The sequence below is a fragment of the Piliocolobus tephrosceles genome, chromosome 17 (assembly GCF_002776525.5).
Source record: "Piliocolobus tephrosceles isolate RC106 chromosome 17, ASM277652v3, whole genome shotgun sequence".
NCBI lineage: Eukaryota > Metazoa > Chordata > Mammalia > Primates > Cercopithecidae > Piliocolobus > Piliocolobus tephrosceles.
This window is the reverse complement of record NC_045450.1, coordinates 23218555-23226344: the sequence shown is the minus strand read 5'-3', so window position 1 is coordinate 23226344 and position 7790 is coordinate 23218555. Positions and strand designations below refer to the sequence as shown.

The 7790-nt window shown below is 48.6% G+C and overlaps 1 protein-coding gene across 8 annotated transcripts in view; it reads right to left on the bottom strand.

The window, feature by feature from the left end:
* Positions 1-7562, bottom strand: part of SLC5A11 (solute carrier family 5 member 11) — a 72097-nt gene extending 64535 nt beyond the window's left edge. For 6 of the 8 annotated variants that reach the window (XM_026455375.2, XM_026455374.2, XM_026455376.2 and 3 more), the window contains exons 1-2: positions 7413-7462; positions 6990-7195 (exon numbers count right to left, since the gene is read on the bottom strand). The gene's annotated coding sequence lies outside the window, so the exon portion shown is untranslated. Of the gene's footprint in view, positions 1-6989; positions 7196-7412 lie in introns of all 8 variants that reach the window. The other 2 variants (XM_026455377.1, XM_026455380.1) reach the window with 1 other exon arrangement.
* Between the last annotated feature and the right edge of the window lie 228 nt (positions 7563-7790).

Below are 7790 nucleotides of genomic sequence, written 5' to 3'. Positions count from 1 at the left end.
TGTTCCATGCTCTGTACTACACCCTGGGGACTCAGTAGAACAAACATGTATTAGGTACCAGCTGTGTGCCATGCTCTGTGCTAGGCCCTGGGGACTCAGTGAAACAAACGTTTATTAAGCACCAGCTGTGTGCTAAGCTCTCTGTTCGGTATGAAGGACAAAGCAATGAGAAGTGTAGACTTGGCCCCGTCCTCTGGGTTTTCATCTCAGTCCCCTGCACCCTGTGTGTACCTGGGTCCACTCGGTGAAACGACCCTGGGCACCTTTTGTTCCTTGCACGGTGATGCTTGGCTCCCAGGCTGCCTCAGGAGGGTCTGGTTGGGGGTGGCTCCTTCTTAACCTCTTGTGAAGAACCCTCCCTGTGCCCGCGGGGAGGATCCACCAGCGTGTGTTATAACAAAGGCTTTGTTGGCAAGGAGAACAGCCTACCCTTGAGGTCGCCTGTTGGCCAAAGCACAAAAGGAAGCTCAGTGGAGCAGGGACTTCTCTCATCCCTTCCTTTCAGCCACTGACATAATTTGCTATGGTAGATGTGAAAATTTTCCATACCCCAGGAGATGTGAGAATTTTCCACGCCCCAAGAGATGTGAAAAATTTCCACATCCCAGTGCAAGAAAAAGATCAGAAAACAGGTTCTCAGGCCACAGGTGTGGGAAGGTGAGCTGTGATTGTATTCACCACATTTCATGCCTTAGGCTGGCTTCTGGATGTGCATGATTCTTTATAACTTCTGTGTGTCTGAAACATTTCATAATGAAAGAAAAGGAGGGAAATAAACAGAACACGATTTATAGTATGAAGCCATCTGCGTATATTAGAAGCACTCAAAGACACAAAATAGTACTATTTTGCCAGAGTGCAGGCATATTTCCAGATGAATATCAAACACATCAGAGGGGGTGGCAGGGATGGGGGGAGAAACAGAGAGAGTGGGAGAGAGAAAGAAAGAGAGAGACAGAGAAGCAAGGGAAGTTCCCTGCCCTGAACAAAAATAACAGTTACACTAATTAGAAATTTTAATTATGAGCAACAGACTCTCCAGGAAATAGATATGTCGTGATAAAGTGTAAAGTGTAAATACTTTAGAACTGCACTGCCCTGGCTCAGATCCCAACTCTGCCTCCTATGAGCTCCATGATCGTGGGCAAATCACCTCTCTGAGGCTCAATTTCCCATCTACGACATGAGGTTAATAATTAGACATACGTCACAGGTTTGTTAAAAGCAATAGGCATGTTCATTATATGTGTAATGTGATTAAATACAGAGTACTTGTTCTGTTCTCCATCCATTTTATAAAACCATTTTTTTAAAAGAGAGCATGACTTGGGAGGCTGAGGCAGGAGGATTGCTTGAGCCCAGGAGTTTTTTGTTTTGTTTTGTTTTGTTTTCTTGAGATGGAGTCTCACTCTGTCCCCCAGACTGTAGTGCAGTGGTGCAATCTTGGCTCATTGCAACCTCTGCCTCCTGGCTTCAAATGATTCTCCTGCTTCCAAGAGATTTGTCTGCCTTAGCCTCTGGGCTAGCTGGGATTACAGGCGTCTGCAACCACACCCAGCTAATTTATTTATTTATTTATTATTATTATTATTTGTATTTTTAGTAGACATGGGGTTTCAACATGTTGGCCAGGCTGGTCTTGAACTCCTGACCTCAGGTGGTCTGCCTGCCTTGGCCTCCCAAAGTACTGGGATTACAGGTGTGAGCCACTGCCCTGGGCCCAAGCCCAGGAGTTTGAGACTGCATTGAGCTATCATTGTGCCACTGCATTCCAGCCTGGGTGACAGAGTGAGACCCTATTTCTAAAAACAATAAAAATAAAAAATAAAAAGAACAGGAACTAGGCCGGGTGCATTGGCTAATGCCTGTAATCCCAGCACTTTGGGAGGCTGAGGCAGGTGAATTGCTTGAGGTCCAGTGTTTGAGACCAGCCTGGCCAACATGGTGAAACCCTGTCTCCACTAAAAATACAAAAATTAGCCGGGCATGGTGGTGTGCACCTGTAATCCCAGCTACTTGGGAGGCTGAGGCAGAAGAATCGCTTGAACCTGGGAGGTGGAGGTTGCAGTGAGCTGAAATTGCACCACTGCACTCCAGCCCGAGTGACAGAGCAAGACTCCGTCTTAAAGAAAAAAAAAAAGCATAAACTTTGTGGTCAGGCAAACCTTGGCCACTCATGTGCATCAATCACGTTTTGAAGTCACAGCCTCCCTCCAGGCAGGACTCTGATTAACTCCGTTGCACAGGTGAGGAAAATAAAGCTGAGGCCAGGTCTAAGGCCACACTGCTAGTAATGACTGAACCAGGGCTCCAACCCAGGTTTAACTCTAGAGCTCCTAACTACCCCGAGACACGTGGTCCTTGGTGGGGAAAATTCCAGATGTGATAAGGACTGGCACGGGTTGCACCTCCCAGACTGGAAGCCACTCGCACCCTTTCCTGCCACTCCTGGGCTGCAGTGGCACTGACTGCCCGCCGCACTGCAACAAGCTGTGCCCTGGCCTGGCCTGGATCTAGGGAGGCTGGTGGAGGCTGCCCTACAAGAGGGAGTCATTCCTGGAAGGCAGAGAGAGGCTGGACTAGAACTGCCGGAAGAAGGAGCTAAATGACCACCCCTGGCCTCCTCCACCAGTTGATGCCATGGGGTTCATAGAAACAGAGAGGTCTCTAGAGAAAGGCCAAACAGACAGATCCTGGCTGGGCTCAACGGCTCATGCCTAGAATCCCAGCATTTTGCGGGGGAAGATTGCTTGAGCTCAGAGTTCGAGACCAGCCTGGGCAATGTAATGAGACCCTTTTTTTTCCTCTACAAAAATTTTTTAAAAATTAACTTGGCATGGTACTGTGTGTCTGTGGGCCTGGCTATTTGGGAGGCTGAGGCAGGAGGATTGCTTACGCCCAAGAAGTTGAGGCTGTAGTGAGCTATGATTGCACCATTGCACTCCAGACCCTGTCTCAAATAATAACAGTATAATAATAATAAAATTAAAAAATTTAAAAAGACATCCCAGGATTTGAGGCTGAAGCAGAGGCCAGGATCACCCCTAGTCCATTAGGAAGAGCCACAGCTTCAGGTACTGGAAAGAAATTCTAGGCACGGCACGGCAGGGCAGAGCAGCATTCCCTGAATGGTCCACAGCAGGGTAACAGGGCATACGCCCAGTGAGTCAGGGGACCCGGCAGAGTGTTCTCCTCCACCTGCCTTTCAGGGATGACCTTGTCTCATTATTCTAGAGAGAATAGACATCACAGAGCACCTTCTGAGCCCAGACCTGTCCATCAAAATGCCAACGCAGTGTCTTTCATGGAGACTTTTTTTTTTTCCAAGGCAGTCTTTCTCTGTCATCCAGGCTGTAGCGTAGTGGCATCATCTCTGCTCACTGGAACCTCCGCCTCCTGGGTTCAAGTGATTCTCCTGCCTCAGCCTCCTGAGTAGCTGGGATTACAGGTGTGTGTCGCCACACCCAGCTAATTTTTGTGTTTTTTGTAGAGATGGGGTTTCACCATGTTGCCCAGGTTTGTCTCGAACTGCTGACCTCAGGTGATCCACCTGCCTCGGCCTCCCAAAGTGCTAGGATTATAGTTGTGAGCCACTGTGAGCCCGGCTTCTCATGGATACTTAATAGACATCTGAAAGTTCACACGTGTGAGTTAGAGACGAAGCTCTCCAGCCCAAGCACGTGCTTCTCCCAGTCATCCCCCATCTCACTAAACGGCAGCTGCATCCATTCTGCCACTCCTGCCAGAAACCTGAGTCATCCATAAGGCATTAATTCATTTGTTCACTTATCGAGTGCTCTGTGGGCGCCTCTACGTGCCAGGCACTACATCTAAGCACCAAGAGTGCCTGGTATGCAAATGTCTCATCGAAGAATTCATAGCATCTCTTTCTCACCTCCCAGAATCTATTCACTCCCAATTCCATTCTCTCCTACTTCCAGAACATAACAAATCCACACATTTTCCCTCATATTTAGTGCTATCACCCTTGTCTGAGCCACCATCACTTCTGTCTAGGTTAGAAAAAGACCCTCCAGTCTTCCTCCCCAATATCCATTCTTGCTTCCTTTTTATTTTATTATTTTATTTTGTTTTAATTTACTTAACTTTGAGAGACAGGGTCTTGTTCCCTTGTCCAGGCTGCAGTGCAATGGTGCCATCACAGCTCACTGTGGCCTCAAACTCTCGAACATCTATGCTTAAGGGATCCTCCCACCTTAGGCCCTCAAGTAGCTGGGACCACAGGTGCATGCCACCATGCCTAGCTAATTTTTTTTTTTTTTTTTTTTTGAGACAGGATCTCACTCTGTTGCCTGGGCTGAAGGGCAGTGACACAAACACAGCTCCTGCAGCCTCAACCCCATGGGCTCAAGTGATCCCTACACAGTGCTGGGATTACAGGCGTGAGCCACCATGCCTGGCCGCCAGCTAACTTTTTATTTTGTCATTTTTTGTAGAGACGGGGTATTGCTATGTTGCCCAGGCTGGTCTCAAACTCCTGGCCTCAAGCAATCCTCCTGGCCGGGCGTGATGGCTCACTCCTGTAATCCCAGCACTTTGGGAGGCCGAGGTGGGTGGATCATGATGTCAGGAGATCGAGACCATCTTGGCTAACATGGTGAAACCCCATCTCTACTAAAAATACAAAAAATTGGCCAGGCGTGGTGGCAGGTGCCTGTAGTCCCAGCTACTTGGGAGGCTGAGGCAGGAGAATGGCGTGAACCCAGGAAGCGGAGCTTGAAGTGAGCCGAGATTGCGCCACTGCACTCCAGCCTGGGCGACAGAGTGAGACTCAATCTCAAAAAAAAAAAAAAAAAAAAAAAAGCAATCCTCCTAAATTGGCCTCCCAAAGCACTGGGATTACAGGCATGAGCCACTGCACCTGGCCTTGCTTCCTTTTAATCCGCCCCTCACACGGAAGTCAGAGAAATCTTTAAATATGAGTCAGATCAGATCATTGTCCTGCTCAAAACATCTCCATGCTTCTGAGGTGCTTTGTTGTGCTTCCAACCCCATCGCATTCTAGCATTCATTTTATTCCTAGAACACGACTTCTGGCCTCAGGGTCTTTGCCATTCTGTTCCCTCTGCCTGGGATGCTCTTCCCTGCACTCTTTGCTGGACAAGCTCCTACCCATCCTTTAGATGTCAGCTTGCTGTGTATCCCCAAAGGAGCCCCCTCTTGGCCTCAATATAAATTGGGTCCCCAAGCTTTTTGCTTTCATGGCAAACACAACTTCTCATCACAGTCTAATCAAGTCTAACATCTGATGTGTGTGATCCTCTCATTACCCCTTGTCTGCACTACACAGCAAGCCCCATAAAGAAGGGTCCATGTCTCTGTCACTCTCATTGTGTCCCCCAAACAGGCATGCAATAAATGTTGGTACAACAAACAAATGTGGGATGTTTAGAGCCTTTGTTATAGACCCTTTGCACGCTGTGACCTCCCAAAAAAGGGATGGTATTTTCCCAAGTCCTACCTGCAGGGTGCCCGATGGGCTAGGACGCTTCTGTCAACCATTGCCCAGAATGATTCAGCATTTGAAACCATTTGAAAATCACTGATTGGTGGGGCAGTGGTTTGTTTGGTGGAGATGTTTTGATGCCTGTAATCCCAGCACTTTGCAAGGCTGAGGCGGGAGAATGGCTTGAGTTCAGGAGTTTGAGACCAACCAAGGCAACACAGGTAGACCCCATTTGTACAAAAAATAAAAATTAAAAAGTTAGCAGGGCATGGTGTTGCGCCTGTAGTCCCAGCTGCTTGGGAGGCTAAGGCAGAAAGATCGCTGGAGCCCAGGAGTGCAAGAATGCAGTGAGCTATGGTCGCAGTACTACATTTCAGCCTGGGCAACACAGCAAGACCTGTGAAAGAGAAGACAGAAAAGAAGAGAGAGAGAAAAGAGAGAAAGAGAGAGAGAGGAAGGAAGGAAGGAAAGAAAGAAGGAGAAAGAAAGGGAAAGAAAGGAATAAAGAAAGAAAAGAAAGAAAGAAAGAAAGAAAGAAAGAGAAAGAAAAAAGAAAAAGAAAGAAGGAAGGAAGGAAGGAAAGAAGGAAGGAGAAAGAAAGGGAAAGAAAGGAAGAAAGAGAAGAAAGAAAGAGAGAGACAGAGAGGTGGGAGGGAGGGAAGGAAGGAAGGAGAAAGGGAAAGAAAGGAATAAAGAAAGAAATAAAAGAAAGAAGAAACGAAGGAAGAAAAAGAAAGAAGAAAAAGAGAGAGAGTTGGGAGGGAGGGAAGGAAGGAGAAAGAAAGGAAAAGAAAGGAATAAAGAAAGAAAAGAAAGAAAGAAAGAAAGAAAGAGAAAGAAAAAAGAAAAAGAAGGAAGGAAGGAAGGAAAGAAGGAAGGGAGGGAGGGAGGGAATCATGTCTCAGCTTGACCACCCACTATCTGTATTACCTTGAGCAAGTTATTTAATGACCCTTAGACACTATGTGTGAATTAGGGGTGGCTGTACCTACCTTACAGGGTTTCTGTGTCAGTTAGATGAGATCTAAATGTAAAGCTCTCTGCACGTGTCTTCACTGTACCAGTGAAGACTTGTATTTGCCTTGTAATTAATAGCAGCTGCAGTTGTAGTAATACATTCCTCTAGTTTTTTATTGCTTATGTGGATATATTGATCTTCATTATCTCTGGGTAACACTTCTGTGGGGTGGGTCAGCCTGAGGTTCATATTCCCATTTGACAGATAAGGAACCTGCCACTCGGTGAGGCAAAATGTTTGGCTCAATGTCCCTGACCTTGGTTAAGTGGAAGAGCTGGGACCCACGTACGGTGCTGCTGGCTGCCGGCTGCTGGCTTCATACCACCATGCCCACCCCACAAACACACTCCATCGTCCTGGTGCATGACAAACTTTTTCTGCAGAGAGGGCTGAGCTTCCCCTGCCCCACAGGTGACAGCTGGAGTCCTTCTGCCAGCACCTGTCCCCAGACCAACTTCCCAGTTTGGAGAGTGGCTACCTGTTTGGGGGTAGGGGGTGTCTTACCTTATTTCAGATGCAGGGCTCACCTGCCCTGGGGGCTGTCAGTGGCTTCTAAGGCACTAGGAGGTGGCGATGGCTGTAAGGAGGGAGACACCCGGGATCCTCTCCCTTTGCAGCCAAGAGCTTCCAGAGACAGCAGTGACCTTCCTCCTATATGCCTGCTGCTGAGAGAGCCTCCAAGCGGGTCAAACTCCAAACTCCAGCCTCAGCTGTGGCAGGGATTAAAGGAAGCGTGAATGATCTCCCCAGGGGCAGAAGAGAGACCAGGCCCAGCCCAGGACCCTTGAACTCTGAGCAAGTGGGGAAGGTGACATTCCCCACGCTTTGCCCACACTGTCCTCCACCAGGGCCCTCACCTGGGGGGACCCATGGCATGGGGAGGTTGGGGAGATGCTGGAGCCCAAGGCACCATCCTGCTTCACTCACCCACTCTTCCACTGTCCCGCCTCCATGCTGGGGACAGGCAGGCTTGGGACGAGCTGGAGGAAGAGAGGCGGAGGAAAAATGCTGGCGGGGGATGGAGGGGACAGAGGCAAAGTGCCAGGAGGGACGTCCAGTCACAGCCCTCACCGCAGTGGCAGCAACAGGAACAGCAACCACTGCTTGTGCCCCTTTCCATACACTCCCCAGACGGAGGCACGGCAAAGGATAGGTGTCTGCCTGAGGTCAGGAGTTCAAGACCAGCCTGACAAGCATGGAGAAACCCCGTCTCTACTGAAAATACAAAATTAGCCAGGTGTGGTGGTTCATGCCTGTCATCCCAGCTACTCGGGAGGCTGAGGCAGGAGAATCACTTGAACCTGG